The 21,789-nt window shown below is 38.2% G+C and overlaps 1 protein-coding gene across 1 annotated transcript in view; it reads left to right on the forward strand.

The window, feature by feature from the left end:
* Positions 1 to 21,789, forward strand: part of LOC149081516 (uncharacterized) — a 108,477-nt gene that overhangs the window by 61,545 nt on the left and 25,143 nt on the right. The window lies entirely within an intron of this gene.

Consider the following 21,789-nt stretch of genomic DNA (forward strand, 5'->3'; position numbering starts at 1 on the left):
CTTTAAATCTTGAAAAATTTATTTATTTTGAATCAAATCCCAAATATCTTTCCCTTGCATGGGGAATTTCAGGACTATATAATAAGGTGGAACGAAAAAGGGTGTTTTCCACTTTTTTTGGAAATTGATGTTGCCTTAGTATTCAAAAGATGCCTTTCAAGGTTTTAAGAAGTTATACCAAACTCTAGGAAAACATTTTAATATCTTGAGATTCCTCACGGACCCTTAAGGTCGAGCAAAAATACTTTTCAGGTACACATTATAAAAATCTTTTCAAACATAAACGAAGTTGATGATTTTTAAAAAGGATTCTCTAAAAAAAGAGAAAAACACTTGATTTAAAAGTTATTCACACAGTACCATGAGACAAAACTGAATACATATATATATATATAAACCCAGAGAAATACTCAACAAGTTAAGAGTTCCATATATAAGTTATAACTGATAAACATATTTGCTTATTTGCAGATGTCATGGCAGCTGAAAGGAGAATTTTTCAAGCACTCCGAATATAGTGATTGGAAGAGGGAGATGAAAATAAACCTTTTTAATTTTTTGGTGGGGGGGGGGGGAGACAAAACTATAACCATGTTCCAAATTAAAAAAAACATAGTTTGATGATATAGGTATTAGGAGAATGCCTCTATTGCTTCCTCTGTGTTATCATACTGTTATTACATTTCACGTTTTTGCAAAATAGCCCGCTTCTTTTTTTTCAAACGATGGAAGAGTACTAATTGATTTTATTCTGGCTTGAATGAAGCCTTCACGACTCTCGGTTGTTGATACAGCAGCAGATGCTTCAATTACGAATCGTACGCACCGTTCAACTGCTCTTGTGTGTGACACGGAAAATTCGGTGTAGATGGAAAAGCTGGTTCAGATCATTTTTGTGGGTCCATTTCCTGATTTTTTATAATAGGTGGTCACTCACTCGCACCTGATCCCTTGAAATTAGTTCCGAATAGTGCTTAGCAGAAAAGTTTATTTTCGGAACGAACATGGAATGTACGGATTTCTGCTTCTTATAATCCTTCATTTCTAATTTTCATATTGAAATTATTGGTCTATTGTCATATTTGGCTTCTCTTTCGTCAATAACCCAACATCTTCCAGCACAGCATTCGCAACAATTGCAGCTGATCGATCACACACACCAGTTCTATCACAAGCAAGAACAACATTTGGTAATTTAGTTCTCATCTGAGAGGATGATGGTAGAACTTCAAAAGCAAATGAAGTACTTGCTTCGGCACCGATTGATGGACCAGCTTCAGTACTAGTACATAAAAATGCTAACTTCAACGGTAAACTGTGTTTTGGCTCATATAGATCACTTTCCTCAGAATCGTTGGATATAGATGAGTTTACAGTGGTTGATGAACTAGTTTCCGCCGTTTCTTCTTGAGATGACTTCAAACGGGATACCATTTTCATTTTCCTTTGTTCATTGTTTTTCAATTTCTTCGATGTTAGGACATCTACTCGACCAATGGCCATCTAGCGTGTACTTCTTTGATCTTGCAAAAAACCTCGCTCTAAATTTGGGATCTTTCTCAACTTGTTACACTTAAAGTCTTCAAATTCACAATTGCATGCTTCAATGTCGAAAAATTTCCCTGCTTCGCACTCAAAGGATTTCACGTTCAACTTGAAAGTTTGAGAATCTTTCCTTTTTTTTTCATATTTTTCTGAAGATTCTTGTATTTACAGTAAAAGTTTTTGAAAATTTTGCATATCCGTTGGTGAGAAACCGTAGGAATTGAAGCAGTTTTAAAAATATTTTCTGTCTTTGGCACGATAATTTCAAGAATGTCTGCAATAGCTGGATCTTTTCTTGATTGTTGTGCCTTCATACTGCATTGAGTCAGCAAATAACAAAGCTTAACATCGCCATAGATGGGCGAGACCCGAGAATCCCACTCTTTAGGGAATTTCCTAAAATGTTACAACAATAAAAGCTTCTGGTCATCATTTTGACTGCTAAGTTAAGGGGTAGTATCTCTAGTTAAGGGGTAAGATTGCAGATCAATACTGAAAACAAGGGAAAAACATCGGGGTCACTGAACGAATCACGAGTTCAGGGCAATAGGAAAGCCTCCTAAGCGGTGTCATGCTAGAGAATTCCACACGTGCGTAAAACTTCAGGGGCGATGAGGAGGAACCTCAAGAAGTTTGAATTTTGGGGAAAAAAAATTAGGAATGGCATTTCTTCACATAAAGACATATTTAAAATTCTATTACGATGGCAATTTCGAAATTTTTTTTTTTTCGTTCCACCCTACTATATTCAATCATAACACATCACTCACTTCACTTCTGAAACATAGATGGCAGCACTGAAAAATCACAACACAACACTACATACGCACTCAGACTGTTAGGTACTCACACACAGTTACACTTGCGGCATATCTCACTAGGTAGTAAATTACCCATAGATGGTGATAGACCTGAGTTGTGCTCAATTTGAAAGAAAGGGGACTTTTCATGGCTGCACGTATATTAACACGGTACCACTTATTTAGACAGACATTTCCCACGTTAAAAGGTGTTTTTACCTTCAAGAACCGAGCGTGGAGACTCCTTTGGTTTAGATATGATTCGCAACCTCTAATATATTCCCCAAGATAAATTATATTATTATTTTTATAGTTTAAGAAAAATGGCATCATCTATCCCTTCCAAATAATCCGTAGAGAGAGATACAAAAGAATGTCCTCGAGGAAATTACTCCCATTATCACTCGATGATTCGTTTATTTTTTGGGGGACCCAATTCAAGATATTAATCTTAATATAATCATGAATCCCAGGAGAAATCACAGTAATCAATATATTATAGAAGTCCTCTTATCGAATGGGTCTCGGAAGAATATAAATGAAATTCTTCTTTAGAAACCACGTGCCAAGTATTTTTCTGACAGGTCAAGTGAAGTATGTTTGCTGTGGTATCAAATATCCCCTTCGTAAGGTCAGATCGATCATTGATCACATTCCGAGCGACGACTCGAAGAAATCTTTCAAAGACGGGAGTGTGAAGTATATTTCTCTTCAGAGGAATCAGAAGAAGAAAAAAATCTTCGTAAATCGGTTGAGTTATGGCCGCTGAAATCATATCCATCCATTTTAGAAGACCTCAGTCACATATTCTAAGAATGGATTGAGGTTTGAAATTGCTTGAAAGATTGGAGCTACCCTTTTAAAATTTTAAACCAAATTTTCCTTGAAAAATTGGAATTATTGTCATTTAGATGATGCGATTGATTATATTTCGCAAAGAAATCTATGAAATACAGCTTTTTTGGGAAATAAATGGTTCCTGCTTCACCTTATAAAATCAAGAGGCTCTCTCACCCATATCATCATGAGAAATGAAGTTTCATTGTAGAGAAACAGATTCAATAACTTACGAGAGATCGCTTCTTATTCAGCAAAATAGACGTAACCAGTCATTTATCATAGCAAATGAAAACTGTAGCACCGGAATTGGCGAATTGCCCAACAAGGTGCCTGAAAACTAAATTATCGCCAGTGTTCAAATTACACTCATGTCCATAAATTAAGGATAATTCAGAATCGCACGGCAATCGAAATTTAAAGTAAAAATTTCACCTGTAGAATTATCACACACATCTACTAGAATGATATGCAAATTTCAGGAAGCCACCAGATGATGCCGATAGTACGTCACAATGATGAGAGTGTAAGAGGGGGGTATATAAGGAATGGTGGCAAAGAAGTGAAATTGTTCACAAGAGTTCTGTAAGGCGCTCAGTGCCATAAGCGAATAGTTATGACACAGAGGACGCATGTGGATGATTTTTTACGTGGTAGAACTATCGGCCGTCTGGAATGTGGGCGTACTCAGATGGAAGTATGCGAGGAACTTGGAATTGCCCAAAGTGTCATCTCTAGCCTTTGGCAAGATAACGGAAATGTCAGTAGACGTTACAGTACAGGTCGCCCCCGAGTTACAACGCCGAATGAAGACCGGTATTTGGCAGTAACTGCCAAAAGAAGCAGACGGAGCACAGCATCCGACCTGCCTTGTTAGCTATCTGAAGCCACGGGTACCACAGTTTCAAGGCAAACCGTGTACAGACGTTTGGGAGATATTGGTCGATATGCTGCTCGCAGGCCTGTCAGACGTGTTTCACTCACGGCAACTCACTGTCGGCAGCGATTAGCCTGGAGTAGAGAACATGCAATGTGGACATCGTCACAGTGGGCTTGTGTGATGTTTTCCGACGAGTCCAGGTTTAGCTTGCAGTCTGATTCACGTCGGCCTTTCATATGGAGAACGCCAGGTACCCGTTACCACCAAGACAACATCATTGAACAGCACCGTTACGGTGGTGCAGCATTGCTCGTTTGGGGTGGAATTATACTGGGTTCCAGAACAGGTCTACATGTTCAAACCGGAACCATGAAAGCCCAAATTTGTCGGGACATCATTCTGGAATAACATGTACGTTTGTTTAGGGGTGCCATGGGCGCAGAATTTGTGTTTATGGATGACAACGCCCGTTCTGACCGAGCAAACATCGTGAACGAATGCCTTGAATCTGAGGATATAACCCGTATGGAATGGCCAGCATTCTCACCTGACTTGAATCCGATAGAGCATGTGTGGGACATGCTTGGCCGACGAGTTGCAGCCCGTCAACCACCTCCTACATGTGTGCCGGAACTTCGGAGAGCATTGCTTGCTGAGTGGAGTGATCTTCTCCAAGATCAGATCGATAATTTGATACTCAGCATGCCTAGGCGTTGTACGGACTGTATTTCATCGCATGGGAGACATACAATGTATTAACCATCATAACAACCATGTAATAGTAAGTTTTGTAAAGGAGATATTTTTTACAATTGCTCCAGGGAGCAAAAATCGTAGCTTTTATGAATGGTATCAGACATACACCATCGTTTTTGTTCTTTATCTTTTGTTTAATAAATGGGCTGTATGAATAAGTAAAGTTTGTTTTGTTTCTGAACCTTTATTTGCCGGAGCTGGGATTATCCTCAATTTATGGACATGAGTGTAATTATCGTCGAACAAGAAAATTTATTATAATAAATTATTTGTGAATGAAAAAAGTTTTTGGGATACATATTTTTTCCAATATTGTGTTTTAATGTCTCCACTAACATTCGGAATCTTCTTTTTCTGAGAATTCAGAGAATGTATATTTATTTAATAATTCCGATAGTCTCCTATTTTGATGATTCGGAATCATTAATTTAATGTTTTCTTTCTGATTCAGATATTCCTTATAATATTTTATCTCTGATACTTTTAAATTATTTTTTTTTTTTCCTGATAATATGTAAACAATTTTTTCTCAAAGATTCATGAAATTTCATCCATTCACTTTCTCTCCTGTTTCTCGGAGTAGTTTCCAATCGTCAACTTTCTTTGAATTCCGACTAATTAATTTCCAGCTAATTTGCAATTATCCACTTTACGCTAATACAAAATTATTGGATTTGTCATTAATTTTTCATCTGTATCATCATTATTTTTCCGCAATCATTCGGTATCATCGATTCCGTCAGTGTAAAATCTAATTTCTCATCTTTTTTAGTAAATGAAATAACTGATTTTTTTGGAACTAAAAAATTGAATAATAAGGGTATCCGACTACATTGAAAATGTCATTTTGGAAGAAAATATGGATTTTAATTTTTTAATTTTTTATAAAAGCCCTATTTGTTGTGATTCCAAAACGGGCCTTGTTTTGTTTATATGATGCTTAGAATCAAAGTTACGTTCACTTTAGTGTTACGTTTTTACATACAAGTAATACGCGAATAAAGACTTTAAACGCGTTTTACGAAGAATGCTATTTTTGACATTTTACTTGAGTTTGTGACATGATTTGTAGAAGTCTATTCATTGCATCATTACGAAACTTTAATGTGATATTTTTCTATATATTGTTGAGGTTAGGAACCAAAATCTAAGGTCTATCACATATATTTTTTGAATTACAGTGTTTAATAGACAAAATGTAGGATGAAATTTCAAAAAAAATTTACACATACTTAAACATATTTTGGTGTAACTTATGAACTTATCAAGAAATCCTTTATATTTTGGTTTATAATCTGCAGCATTACTAGCTTAATGCACTGTGAAAATCACAAAACATTTCATTAATAAAACTTTTTGCAATCGTGTTTCGAATATCACATGAATTTTGCCTAAAATTTGACATAAAAACGAATTTTTCATAGAAAATATAATAGATAGACCAAAATTTGTCACTGTTTTCACCATTTCGAGACACTATATATCAAAAAATGTATTTAAAGTTCACTCCAGAACCATTTTAAAGAAAAGTGACAAGAAAGGTAGTCGGATTTAATTAAATCTGTTGTTGAAAGTTCACACCAATTGCTTTATACCGTTCACAACTTCATCCGATCACCTCGGAGTAGCGCAATAAACCGTACTAGAGGAACTCACAGCTTGAAAAGAATGACTGGAAAATACTTTTTGCGACTTTAAGAGTGATCCTTTGAGAGTGAATCCTTTTCACAACCTACTTTTCCTTCCACCATTCATAGAAACATAATTACCAATACATAAAAACAAAACGAGAAGCACTCTTCTTTCTGAGATTCACCATCACCCATTAACACAAATAGCAGAATGAGAGCTACAAATAACTTGCATCCATTTCATGGAGCGAGAGAGAGAGAGAGTTGGAAAGCCAGACTTATCGATCTCTCAGAACACCCTTTAGGAGACGACACTTGCAACATCACAACAGGTAGATCTTTTCTTTTCAGCTATCCTTTCTTGCTAATGTCCCAGTTAATATGCTTGAAAATGCAAGAATGAGGGGAATGTTCGTGTCCAGGATCGCCTGAGAGTCAATAATAATCTCTTTTGCACTCAGGCGAACTTTTGCCCGTTTTGCAAGCTCCGCAAATTACTCGAGAGTTCCAGGGCACAAGAAGATTCTCTTCTTTAAAAATTCGTCAACAAACCAATAATTTAACGACATTAACTAATATTTAACGACAGAACGGCGTTAACGACTAACAGCGCAGCCAAGCATCCTAACACCTGTTCCTTTGCCCGGGCATGGTACCAACAATGTGAAAATGGCGATCCTATCTCTCTGTCCCCCTCGAGAGGAGCGTAACAACGTTTCTGAGGGCTTTTGCGTGTTGTGCGTGAGATTTTGCGTGAAATTGGGTGATCAGGAGTGTTTTTAAAGTAGTTTGAGTGCTCATCACGTGTCCCCATCCACAAGTGGCGAATTTCTCACCGGCAGTATCAATTGTTTTACCTTCCGCGAGTGTGTGAACTAGGTATATATTACAAGACAAAGCCGAATACAGAGTTGGAATGCAAAACTTTGAAACAAGAATTTGAAGCAAGAACGGAGAAAACTTGGGGAAGAAGAACAGCATAAATGAGGGGGAAAATGGGCGTTGCCCGTTAGTTTTTGCTGTTCTTTCATAACTTTCCCCCCTACATATTTTTGAATTGATATATCTCAGAAAATATTGCACTTGGAAACGTTGGAATTCTTTTTCTTGTTGGCCTCAGAAGAGACGGGGCAGCAACTTAAATTATGACAAACTATTTAACAAGAATTTTAATACAATTTCAATAGGATTGATCGAGTAGATCAACTCCAACTGAATTTTTCAAAATAATTTTGTTTTATATTTTTCAACTATAATTAACAAGTTGGTCGATGAACCTATCCGATTAATCGGACCAGTTCTAGTTTTCTGATACTTGGGCTATGTACTAGTCTTTTCATGTTTGCACATCGTTTGCCCTTGATTCCTTCAAAAAATACCACGAAAGTCAAAACTACAAAAGCTATTTCCTATGATATTTCTCCTTCCTTTATTACGTCGGTAAATTAACTGCGCTTAATTGGGCCGTTGTGAAGTAATTTTTCATGTAATATGACCTGAAACACAAGACTTTATTGACGACAATTTTGTCTTGGTAGATCAAGAAGAACAACATTAATTTAGGAATTCAACATTGATGACATACATTTTAATATTTTGTTTTATGTCGAAAATATTCTAGGCTAGAGTTGTTTTCTTTTCGTTATTCCCATAGGCTTCAAATTTTGGAAGAGTGCGGGCCACTTCGTTGGTTCGGAAACATGTCACGGGCCACTCAAGTGATCAGAAAGTGTCCCGCGGATTGCCTGAATAATCTGGAAATAATTTGCGGGTTGCTATGTGATCTAGAAATACGTCGCGGATAACTTTAAGTGGTCTGGAAATGAGCCGCGGGTAATTCGAGTAATCTGAAATGCGAAGTGGATCTCTTGAATGGTTTAGTAAACGTTAGCGTGTAAATTGAATAAAATGCCCCACTAAATTTGTTATGAATTTTTATATAGCCCCATATGTGAAAATCTTTTCAACGAAATTCCAGGGCCATATATTTTACACGGGAGTTTTTACTGCGTACAAATTTAATGTCATTCTAACCACAGCCCGTAGGCATCCACTGTGAAGGGGCGCGATGTGTGTGTGAGCCGGTTTTATAATATGTATATTTCCTAACAGTTTAACCAAACATCACTTTTATGAACAATGATTTTGTTCATATTCACAAAATTAGGTTTGTTGTCTTGGGCCGCATCAGATGACTGTGAAAGCCACATTTGGGCAGCAGCAGACTACATCGGTTGAGCCATGTGCCTAGACTAAGGATAAAAATCATCAAAATGTATACGAGAAAATTGTTTAGTGTTATTCAGAATTCAGCACAAAACTGATATGGAAACCTCTATACACACATAATTTGATGGTGCTGTCATCTGTAGGCTATCGTAAAATACAATCCTTATGCGTGCAGGAAAAATAACAAATAACTTCTGATTTTTTCGACAGTTTGAAACAAAAATAAAAATAAAACAAAAATTTCATTAACTTTTTGTAATATAGAAATATCGAAAATATTATAAGTTATTTTAGTATATTAGTTCTAGCGACTTATATTAAAATAATAATAATTAAATCTCATTGGTTGTAAACATGGCGGCCTAGTGTCAACACTAGAACGGCCGAAGCAGTCATTATAAATGTTTCCGGTTTTGAAAACGCTATAACCTCGATAGTATTTGACTAACAAACTCAATTTTTGGTCATTTGATCATTTTTGTCGCACCACGGTAATTTTCTGCACACTAGGGCCAACTAGACCAGGACCTACAATTTATTGCCGGTTCCGAACGGCAGGCTTGTTTTTATAATCATCGAGAGGTTGATGCGCTAACCCCTCGGTGGAGGACTCCCTGCGGTAGCAATTTTTTCTGCGGTCATGTCGCCGTTTCTGTCGTACCTCTGTGTCAGGAAAGTTTTCTGACCGGGTATGGAACTCGCGACACCTCTAAACATCCTTTGGTACTTTAGGTGAGTATCTTATCGACCTGGGCTACCGCGCCCCTCAATTTTTGGTGACTTTTCATTATTTCTGTGCTTATCTCCGTGTACAAAAATTTGAAGACATTGAACGTTTTTTCGGGAGATATCGACGTTTAATACCTAGAACGGCCAAGAGCAGTCAGTTTGACTGCTGTATGCATATCATATGAGTTTTCTCCTTGCGGCTGGAGTTGATGTATGCTTTTGCTTTCAGGGGTTTATTCCCTATCATTCACTGATGGCACACACAACACAACGTATATTCACGAGTAACATGCCGGTAAGAAAAAATGAACAAAATAATGTTATTTATTGCATCGTGTTATTGGGCAATCTAAAAAATCTATTCTCAGGGACATGCAGGGAGAGATTTTCATGTATCCACATTCCTAACACTATATCTAATTCAGGCCGGGGATTACACTATAAAAGTTTGACAAAAGACCTTTCACAAAACTTCAGAGAGAAAACAACAATAAGCCTATTGGTTTACATTCGTTCGAATGTTACCGATACACTTATTGTTTGCATTTTTTTTAAGTTTATAAAATAACTTTTCCAAAACTTTTATACTGTGATGCCGGCGCTAACTACAGCCTCTGGTTATCAGGAATTGAGGAAACTTTTTCTTTCTTATCGTTTACCTGGTAAGCTCAGTTTCTGTTTTAGTTTTATGTTTTTTAACTCGTCGTGCCACCATTTGCTTTGAAAACTTCCTAGGAAGCAGAGGTTCATTCACAGTATGTAGAAATGGCTCTTAGAGAAGACGGGTGTATTATATCAATAATGATAATGTATCAGTACTAAATGATATTTCAGACAATAGATATGAGACTTCTCTGCCGCAAACTCTTCTCGATGAAAACTCTGACATTGAAATTCATGATTTTCAACGGTATCTACCCGAAAGAGAAAGCAGTGATACCAGAAGTGACTGGTCTGAATCAGATAATACCGATGAAAAAGGGAGACAAAGATGTATTTTTCTTAATTGTATACTCCTTAAAAATTAATTTGTAGCATGAAATTTTAAAAGTGCTCTAGTTTTTCCTAGTGATATATACATATAAATAGGTACACATCATAAAAATGGAATAATTTATGATGTGATGTAAATGCGATGTTCACAACTATATATTTTTTCATGGAAGAACTTTTTCAAAAGCTGCCCACTATATTTTCATATTTAAAGTTGGATAGAGATTTTAAAGGCGCCCCAAGCTTAAAAAATCATAAGTTTATACAAAATTAACAACTTAAAGATTTAGGATAACGCTTGTAATTTTTTGTTGTAAAATTTTAGCGTGATTATGTATTATGTATGATTATATAAGAAGCAGCAGTGAAAGTAACTGCCAGCGGCCCTCATAGGTATAACGTATAGTGCGGTCCTTCTAGTGTTGAGGAATTGTAAAATACTCGGTTAAAGCCGCTGTGTCTCCAATTCACTGCGCTTACATCACTTGTATGAACAATGATTTTTTGATCATATTCACAAAATCAGGTTTGACGTCGTGGGCCACGATTGGGTAGCAGACCAAGCAATGACTAGACCAGCGGTTCTCAACCGGTGCTGTGTGGAGTCCTTTGGGCTACGTGTGCACTCCTCAGGGGCTCCACGGCCGCTCGAGGAAAAAAAAACCCACTAAATTTGAAAATAAATGATTATAATTTTTTTTTAAATTATACAAATAAGTCAGTAAGTTTGATGAATGTATAAAAAATGGAGCTCCGCCATAGAAATTATAGACCTGAGAGACTCCGCTAGTCTAAAAATGTCGAGAACCGCTGGCCTAAACTAATGATAAAATTCATCAATGTATGGTAGAAAATTGCTTTGTTATTCATTATTCAGCTCAAACAGATATAGAAAAACCTCTATGTAAATTTATTTTTATGGTGGTGTTATATAGCTGTAGGCTATCGTAAAATACAATTATTATACGTGCAGGAAAAACAGCAAATAACTAAAACTTCTGATTTTTTGATATTTTGAAATAAAATTTAAATAAAAACAATTTTTATGAATTTTTTGGCAATATTGAAATATTAAAGGTATTTTAAGTTATTTACGTATATCTCATTTCTATTGATTTTTTTAAAGTAAGTATAGCTGAACGTTCAGTAGTGGTTACTAATAACGATCTTGAATGCGGTACGCAACGGAATTTTGACTTAAGGAATAGCAAATTGATCGGTCATAACAGCTGTTTGCAATTCACTTCGCTTACACCAGTAAGATTTGATGTCGTGGGCCACATTTGGGCTGTTGGCCATTGGCTGAGCAATGCCTAGACTAATGACAAAAATCATCAATGCATACAAGAAAAGAAAGAAAATTACAGAATTATACATTCGAATCCCGTTTTAACGGTGATGTCCCGTTTCGTCTTTTCCCGCGATTCATCCTTAGATCAGAATAGTCCCGTTTCATCCGATCTCTTCTTTCCCCTCCTACTTCCCTGGATTACTGTCAATCAAGATAAAACATCCCGTGGTTTCACACTGAGAAGAAAGGCGAGTGATTGACGTACCAGCAAAATGTCTGAAACAATTCATATTTGTCCATATTACACAAGAATGTCCCGTATTTTTAGTGATATTCCCGTGTGTTTTCGGTCATTCCCACTTTTTCTATACACTTTTCCAGTTTTTTTTAACAAAGCATATTTGAATTGGCAATCTGTACTGAAATTATGAATGAAGATAATTTTCATCGCTTTGTAAATTATATTATGATAATTACGTATAAATGTAAATATTAATCTAAACACATATTTGTTGTGTTTTTCCTCCGTTGGACTACATTGCGATTTCCAGTAAATTCTTCATTACCCTCCAATTAATAATTTATGAGCTATAACTGGTTATTTCGCCGTCTTTCGACCAAGTTTTTGGTGAAAATTGCCGATATTCCGTATTCTACTATATTTAAGCTCCAAATTGCCGGCATTTTTTGAAGGAAATATGGTTGGTAGTATAATAAAATATACACCCACAAGTCATGTTGAAATATATTCTATTGAAATATATCTATAAAAATTATTATTATTATTTTTAATTGCGATTTGTAGCAGCTCTTTACTTCTCTGTCCTTCGGGAATTTCAGCAATAATTAGGAAATTCGTCGTAAATTGCAGTTTTGTTATTACAATTATGTTTCGTATTACCGATGGCAATTTCCCGCATTTTTCTCGTTGAGATATGTTTACATTTAGAACGAAAATGTCTTATTTTCCATTTTAATGGAAATGTAGTGTAATGTAAATTTTAAATGAATCTTATGTAGTTAATCAACAGCCTTTCATCGACGGTAGAACAATTGCACAGAAACGTATGTGACTAATTTCATTCTTCTATCTATTTCTATTTCGATGTTATGCCATTCGAATGTTGAGGATTTCCTTCTGAAACACCTTGCACATTGAAACACTTATAAATGCCGTAAGTTCTAAACCAATTTTTTTTCTGTACCTTTGGAAACCTTTGGCGAGTTCTCATTCCAGATTAATACATTCTTTATCACGTTCAAGTCTTACAGAAAAGACAAAACAAGTTATAACTCCCTCGTCTATACTCAACATATTTTCCAAGAAAACTGATTTATCCGGGGGAAACGTTCGCTATTTTTTCCACATTTTTAACGTATTTCTTGCTGTTTTCCTTCACGGCTAATGCACGGACGTGAGAATTTCCTTCTAATGATCAAAAGATGGAGGAAGAAAAAGTGATTAACTCTTATCACTGTAATTAGCTGGGAACAGAAGCTCATGGAGGAGATTTCCTGCTTTCGGAGTGGGTGCATGTGTGCGTACGGATTCCGGGAAAAATCGGGGTTTACTAACTACAAGTTCGGGATCTTTTGTTTTATAAGAATAAGAAGAGAAACTAGGCCACATATATATATATAATACGGAGAAACATTCTGAAAAATCATGGCCAAACCACACCACCGACCCACTACGAGATGTGCTGTCACGTTCAAATGTGAACCACGCCTGACGTTTCCATGAGGGGGAGCCCCACCCAGATCAGGACAAATCGAGAAAAGTGATCACATTTACCCCCCTTTTTTACTCAGTAATTGACATCTATCACGATAAGTTTCATGTACACATACATGTGGAATAGTTTTTTTTTTCCGTTTCTTATTCAGTCAATTACATTAAATGGCTGTCATTTTGAACGAAACACGCAACTAGTAGGTAGAAGGGACGGAAGATGTTGATGTCGTTGTGGAAAAAAAAGTCTTGATACTCGATCGAATCAGTTAAGATTGGACTTGATATCATGATTAGTGAGTGCGGGTCTTTTGGTACCTCGCACATTACTGGTCTAGCGCCAAAGAGCAGCGGTTCAACGACATGTGATTACTGCGAATTTTTGATATATTGAAAGTGTTAGTGAGAGGGCTCGAGAAAAAGATCTCTACCCGTGCGGGACCAATTTTTGGCTTCCTCTGACCACGTTAATCTTGATCGAAAAAGATCTTTGTTTCCACTTTCAAGTCGGATTTGACACCTTGCCGCAAGCGGCTGATAAACAATCCCTACATTTCTAGCTACATTGTAGAAATTTAGCGCATCGTGATTAGCCGAAATGAATGAGGAACCATTACGTCATTCATGGTGAAATTTTTGCTGGTGACGTTTAACAATAGATACATTTAATTGCACATGAATCCGACATCCTCCATTGGAGTAATGGTTATAGTACGAGACTTAGGCACCGAAGTTTCCGTGTTCGATTCGGTCTGAAACCCGTCTAATTTTTTTTCCCCATCCTTCAATCCATCATCTTTGCTCTCATTTATTGATTTACTAAAAAATTTTCCATTTTTGTTTCTGATTTAATCAAATGCGGTTGCCATGCATCGAGAGGACAATAATAATGGCTCCCGAAGCAGGGCCCAGCTATCATTGACTGATTCAGTAAAAAATTCTTACATTTTTCGTTAATGACTTCGAAATTCAGTTTCACCCAAAACTCCGCCTCTCGTGACGTCTTGCTAGATTTTTTTGCTCACAGTAACCAATCACCGGCGTGCTAATACTTCCTGTGTTACTAAGAAAGTAGGGATTGTAATTACGTGCCCTACACGGCCCCTGCGGCACCCCTGAAAGAATTGTGATTTAGTTATCCAAGCCACTAGTATAATCTTTCGGTGAAAAGCTAATACGTACTTATTTGTGTGGATTCTGTTATGGTTGAAATTATAGTGGGTTTTCGAAAAAAAATATGACCAACAGTACATTCCTATATCACTTACCGCCTTTTCGTTGTTCACGTTCAAAGCTGTGCGACAGTTTTCCGTGCACCCTGTATATGATGATCTCAGGATTAGGGAACCGTGGGTGTTGAGAGATTGAAATCCACAGCCGTGGATTAATCAGAGACTGATGTGCATAGGCGGAGATAGACTTGGAAGTCTGGGAGGGGCACGGTCATTATTTCTGGGGGGGGGGGGGCACGATGATGATGATGATGTCAATTCATATATGCATATATACAGTAGATCAGTCGACTTCACTTTGACGCCCCCCCCCCCGTATCTCCGCCCATGCTGATGTTCTGCAGGTGCCACCTGAAAGTGGAAGAGTTTGCATCGACGGTTCCCAAACTTGTTCGAGTGACGAGCACCAACTGTGCCTATTTCCAGAAGCAGAGACTCTCATCATATTTCTGAGACGCATGTTCTCGTTCAAATCAACATAATGATAATTCGTAGTTCAGAAAACGTCTCGAGTACAAAATGGGCAAACTGTTGTCGGAAACCACCAATTGCTTCAATGAAGAGAAGTACATTAGTATTTGCTGCCATTTGTCTTTCAAATTGAAGGTGAGGGAGCTTGATGCCTATTCTGGAATGCTGGGATCTCACATTTGATGCATCGAAACGGTTTCTACGGCTCGCATTCACACCTTGAAGTAGATTTGGAAGTTCTGAGCTGCTGCCAATTTGAATATTGTGTGGCCTTTTGTTGAACCCTACCTATGAATCATCTTGAAACGACGCAGTGAAATCTTGATCAATTTCGTTCTTTAATATACCAGTCAGATCTTGGAAGTAAGCTTGAGTTTATCAAACTTACCAAGACGATTGGCCAGTATGCATAATAACCCATAATTATATGTAATAACCGATTAATCACATTTACCGTAACATGTATAAAAGAAAAAAAAAATTGAATGTGATTTTCTCAGATTACAGTTTTTTGAGCTCATATCCGTAAGATAAAAAGAAACGACTTCACCAAAAATTCTGAAATTTTGCATTTACAGGATACCCTGTATATTTGTTATTTTTTAAAATAATTCTATTGCTAAATACTGATTTATATTGCTAAATGCTAAAATCTATTACTAAATGCTAAATTCTATTACTAAATGCTAAATTCTATTACTAAATGCTAAATTCTATTACTAAATGCTAAATTCTATTACTAAATGATGAATTCTATTCCTAAATGCTAAATTCGGTTGTAAAATACTGATTTATATTATTGCTAAATACTTTGACCTTTGAAAACCAAACACACCCCGCTTCTCATTGAGATATCGAAGCGTTCCTGGAGGATGGGTGTGTCTGGAAATTTTATTAAATATCTTCAGAATAATAAATAAAAATATTACATATAGTTTGCACATATAAATTCACATATAATCAATGTTCGTCAATGGACGTATCATAATATACGGAGGAAGAAATTAAAAATCAACAGTAAAATCTACATCATAATCTTCTGAAAGTTCTTGATTCCATCCAAAGATGAACATTCTGGCATCCATGCGCTCTAAACAGCGTCTCTTGACACTGTGGTCATAGCTTTGTTGAGGTACATTCTTGAAGAGTCCGTCGGTTCGTAAAATCTCACCGATGATTGTCTCTGGAATAAAATCTTAATTTACAAGTTTATTAGACATTCGTCAGTACGAAATGTCGATAGGCCAATGTCGCTTGGCTCTCAGTAGATGGGTTTCAGCGACGAGGCCGCAGATCGTATATTCTAGTAGGGTCCGGGCGAAAGCACCTAGCTGGTACATAGTCGTCATCAGCACCTCGTTTAAGCTTCGTGCCAATCCATTTGGTATGGATATGATGAAGATTTTTGTCTAGGAATTGGATCAGCTGGCGAAGTCGACCGAAGTTCATTAGGCTCTGAAGTACGCGTCGCTTCCAGCAAAGCTTTCCATTATCCGGAATGTTGCCGAAATGAAACTGTTTAGTGTGCGGGCAGGAACACAGATAATGCTGTAATGTCCCGACTTGACCACAAAGACACTTGTGATTGTTGGACTTTTTAAAACGTTTTAAATATACTGGAAACGGACCATGCTCTGTAACCATAATAATCTTTTCGCGCGACCAAATGAAAGGATGCCAGCGAACATGCCGTTGAATTCTATATGCGTCCTTCTGGATGTTACGATCCCACTGTGCTTGCCACTTTCTCAACAGCTCACTCTTTAATCGGTATTTGACGTGGCTGCGTGGCAGTAAGTGTTGTTCCTCTGTGGTCGAAATAATGGCATCCTTGGCCAGACGATCAGCCATCTCATTACCTATAATTCCTGTGTGAACTTTAACCCATATTATACGAATCGAATGATGGGAGCAAAGTAGCTGTTGAATCCTACGAATATCATGATGTGTTGAGCGGGGATCGCAGATATCTTCAAGGCAAGAAGCGCTATCTGAATGTATAACCACCGGGGAGCTTTGTTACGATGCCCAGGTGACCGCATTCAAGATTGCATATGCCTCCGCCTGGAATACACTTGCACCCTGCGTCAGACGACTACTCCAAGTCTCTTTAACTACATCCGATGAGTCGAGGACTACGTATGCACATGCCGTTGCCTCCCCGATCCGAGAGCAGTCAGTGAATATCCGTACTGTCTCATCGGTGACCAAAGATCCCGTCGAAGAACCGGTAGAGTTGAACCACGTAACCTGTAGAGGCGCGATGTCAACACTTGGATGATGTAGCCACTCCATGTGCTTTTGCTCATATTGGGTTGAACTGACCGGGTGATCATTGATCTGGATGCCCTCCCCGAGATGCAGAACTTCTGTCCGACGTGCTTCATACTCCATGAATAGGCTGAGCGGTGGGTTCCCCGTAGCAACGTATAGTACGTCGTTAGCCGTGGTAACGTATGCCCCCGTTATATATAAGAGGAAGGGTCTCTGCGCCACATCCAGTGTATTTCGCATCTGCTGCGTTGGATTTCTATACCACACCGCACATCCATATGAGAGTTGCCTCTGTGCGACCGTTCTGTACAGTGTATTGCGAAATTGCCAACGTAGACCCCACGTGGGTCCTGCGAGACTGCGCATCAATTGTAACGTCTCTTGCGTCCTGTTGACCTGCTTAGTTATATGCGTGATGAAGCTGAGATTGTTGTCAATATGTATCCCTAGATACCGTATAGACGGAGACGGCTTGAGCCTGATGCCGTCGATCTCGATGCAGGGACGTGTAACCTTCGGATGAGGCCACAGTAGCTTTGTCTTATTCACTTCCAACTGGAGATGATTAGAATGAAGCCAATGCGTGAGTCTGTTGAATGTTGCGTTCGCCAGCGGTCCGATGTCCTTGTATTTCTTCGCCGCTATGATGAAAATAAGGTCATCTGCAAACGCCTGCATATAAACTTCGGGGACCCAGTCAGTTTTCAGTAGTAAATCTAGAACTATGGACCACAATAGATGTCCGCTGCAGGAACCCTGTAGGCATCCGGATAACTGTCGCTTTGTAGCCGGACCGGCGTCTGTAACTATTGTGACATGGCGATCCCGCAACATGCTTTCAAACATTCGGACGAGGTTTCCCGGTATCGGAAGTCGTCGCACTCTGTTGATTATGATTTCGTGTCTAACTGAATCAAAGGCTCCTCTGATGCCCACCGAAACCAGGGCTGTCAGATAACCTTGTCTCTGTCTACGTCCAACTTCATTAAGAAGTGCGGCCACTGCGCTCTTCGCAGACCCTCCTGCTCTAAATCCAAATTGTAACGGACTGAGCCATTGCTGTTGCTCGAGGTAGTATGTAATACGTTGGACGATAATATTCTCGAAAACTTTACCCAAAGTGGATAAAAGATAGATAGGTCGATATGACTGAAGCAGCGCTGGGTCCCTATCCTTTTTCAGAAACAGTAGAATCTTGCCTCTTTTAAAATGTCTAGGGAAAATTGATAGCTCCAGTAGCCTGTTGAAGATGCACGTCACAGTTTTGTCATGTGCCTCAAAAAGCGCCTTCAATAACGGGATACTGATGTTATCTAAGCCAGGTGCTTTTTTATTGTTCAGCTTTTTAATATTGTGTCGGACTTCCTGAACAGAGACCGGCAAGTCCGTTCCTTGAATAAGCGGACGGAGTGGAGTCAGTCCAATTTCATCAGTGAGATCTGGAAAGATAGCCGACAGCTGGTGCAGCGCAGTTTCCAGCACCGTAGCTCCTATGTGGGGTTTACTGGTCATCATAACCTGTGTAGGCAGTTGTTTAGCCTTGAAAAAGGACTTATAAGCAATTCCGTATGGTTTGCATTCGAAAGATGTGCAAATAATCTTCAAATATTATTCTTCAGAAATAAATGTGATCCATCCATAAACTGTTATCCATTGAGCATTTCTTAAAGGCTACATTACCTTATTTTTATTTTGGTTCCTTTTCAACAACCACGAAGAACTTTTCAGATATTCGTGAGACGTTTATGCATTTAAATAAAATCCGCAGCTTCTTTTCCGAAATTCCACATGCTCTGGAACATTATCTCCGCACGAAATTTCTTTTATCGTTAACGATACGCATGAGTTCGGGGATTTTTATTTATCGTCCTCATTTAAACGGCTTTTATCGGTTTCAATTAAAATTGAGGGAACGACGTTTCTTTAAAAAATACGACGAATTCAAAAGTAATTATGAGAAATTCCTTCTCCGATATTTATATCTGCCGATGTGTAAATGGAATCCATAATGGGAATTCTTAGTTTGAAATCGTTTCTTCTGTTGATTATGGATAATTTTCAGCTGGATTTGAAATTCATTTCGTGATCGTGATGTAGAAAAAGTTTGTTTCAGAAATTGTTTCTCCGAATATTACTCGTTTTTCAGTATAATTGGAAATTTAATTTACGATGGAATTTCCCGTATAGAATTTACGAAAGAGGAATAAAATAAAAATATTTTACTGCTGAAATTCGTCTGGACATAGCATTTTCAAATCCCTTGATGCATTGCAGGGGTGGGCCAACAGCTGACTCGCGAGGTGATTTTGTGTGCTCCGTGGCAAGGTAAAATCACTGTGAATTAAATTGATTTTATTATTATTTAAGCCATCGTTCTCCAAAGCAGATCTATCTGATTAACAGACTATTTACATTCATTATTTCAAGGGACGATAGTAATTAGATCTGTTCTCATCACACTGTCTTTTCGCATACACACGTATTGCTCCTGTTTTGTGGGCATTTCACGCTACCTTATTGCTCAAGTTGTATTTGCGTGGCCTCTGTAATTGCAGCTGAATGAATATATTTGGTGTTCTGCTCACTGTAACGAAACTTATTCGAAGTGGATGAGAACTCACAATGACACTTCTAGGTCATGGTTTCCAACTGGTGTACAGTTTTATTGGGGTTCCACATGATCAAACGCCACGGAATCCTTAAAAATCAATGATCCTGAAGAGCTTTAAAAGAAGAAAACTTTCTTGTTACTGGTACTCACAAAGTTTATCATTGTTTTGAATTTTAACGAGATAGTGTAGCGATAAAAAAAAAAAAAATCCAGACTACTTGGATGACTAACCTGGAGAATGTAGAAGTATGTGAGTGACCAAAATAATAACCCGGTGAACGAGGGATGAAAACACTGACCTAGAGGGTGTGAAAGCATGTGAACGACCGAAAGATAGTGACACACAGACATATTTACGTTATGGGGGTGAACAGGCTCTAGTCTGGGGCGGTTAATTTGAGGGAATGAGTAGTCAAGAAAACTAGACTAGAATGGATGAATGAGTGGCGGAAAATCTGCATAGCCCACAGGCCACGAAACCACAGATCCGCATTCGGAGGAGAGGTGGGGGGTGCCCTCATCCCAGGGCCTAAAATTATGCGGTCCTTGTCAATTGCTCGAATTTCGTGTAAAAATGAGGCCGTAATGAGGAAAATAATCCGGCTGAGCTGAATAATTTTTTTTATTTCGATGCTGCCAAGGATCATTTTTGTTTTCCCAGATAGTGGACACATTCTCTCTAATTTCAACTGCACAGACCTGTCGTTTCCCTACTCACAAAATTTCGATATCTGTGCGGAAGGAGATAAATATCATACTACCTCATTCAATATAGGGAAATTTGTTCTGCCCAGCAGAAACTCTGTCTACACCATAGTTTCCCAACCCTTTTTGTTCCACACATCGCCCCCCAACGCAATCTAATCCGTAGGATACTATGTTATACCCGTAGCTTCTACCGCCCCCTTGGAACATTCTATCGCCAACGTTGGGAACCATGGGTGTTCACGGAAGTACTCTCATTATTACGTCCATATTTTGTAAACTTATTAACCATGGAAAAATGATGTCACAGTTACTTCTGTCCATAAACAACAAACGGGTGAAAAGAAAATTTTATCAGCTAAAATATGCCATTTAGAAAATAACTATACATTATATGTATTTAACAGTACATTATGCATTATATTGAGAAAAATCGTTTGATTGGAACCACTTCTGCCAGCTATCAAATAAAAAACACAACTATTACAATTTAGTGACTGTGATGGCATAGGGACAGAGCGAACTTATTCGTTGTGTTATTACTGTGCATAAGTGCTGTGACAGAAACTCTCGGTATGAAGAGAAGTCTTTTTGTCCATGAGGTTCTCCCCAGGAGCAGAAATTGGAATATTATACTGACCGGGGGTAAGTGAAATCACTGTAACCGATTTATTATTGTGACGCTGATTGTTTCAAGTACGCGTTTGCGTAGAGATTGCCATGGTGAAAAATTCAGTCCCTGTCATGCCATAACAGGCATGAATTTGCATTTTGTTATTTCATACTCGACCCCGATCGCAAAATTGACTCGTACATCTCCCCCCAAGAATATGTGTGTGGTCGCTACAGAGAACGAGCGGTACCTTTTGTCGGCACACAACGTCATTCAACTATATACATCGCTGTTGAACGTTCAACAATCCACGAGATGGCATATCGCCGCAGCAAGTAGGGGTTGCCAACCTTCTACCAACTCAGGGCGCACTATCGTCGCTGATTCGACGCCAGGTCCTTTGTACAGGCACGGTAAGAACCAGAGAGCACCGGTTACAGTGACCGCTGCTGTACAAAGG

The sequence above is a fragment of the Pholcus phalangioides genome, unplaced genomic scaffold, assembly GCF_987345545.1.
Source record: "Pholcus phalangioides strain wild (caught in Gottingen) unplaced genomic scaffold, Ppha-v1.0 ptg000010l_1, whole genome shotgun sequence".
Classification (NCBI taxonomy): Eukaryota; Metazoa; Arthropoda; class Arachnida; order Araneae; family Pholcidae; genus Pholcus; species Pholcus phalangioides.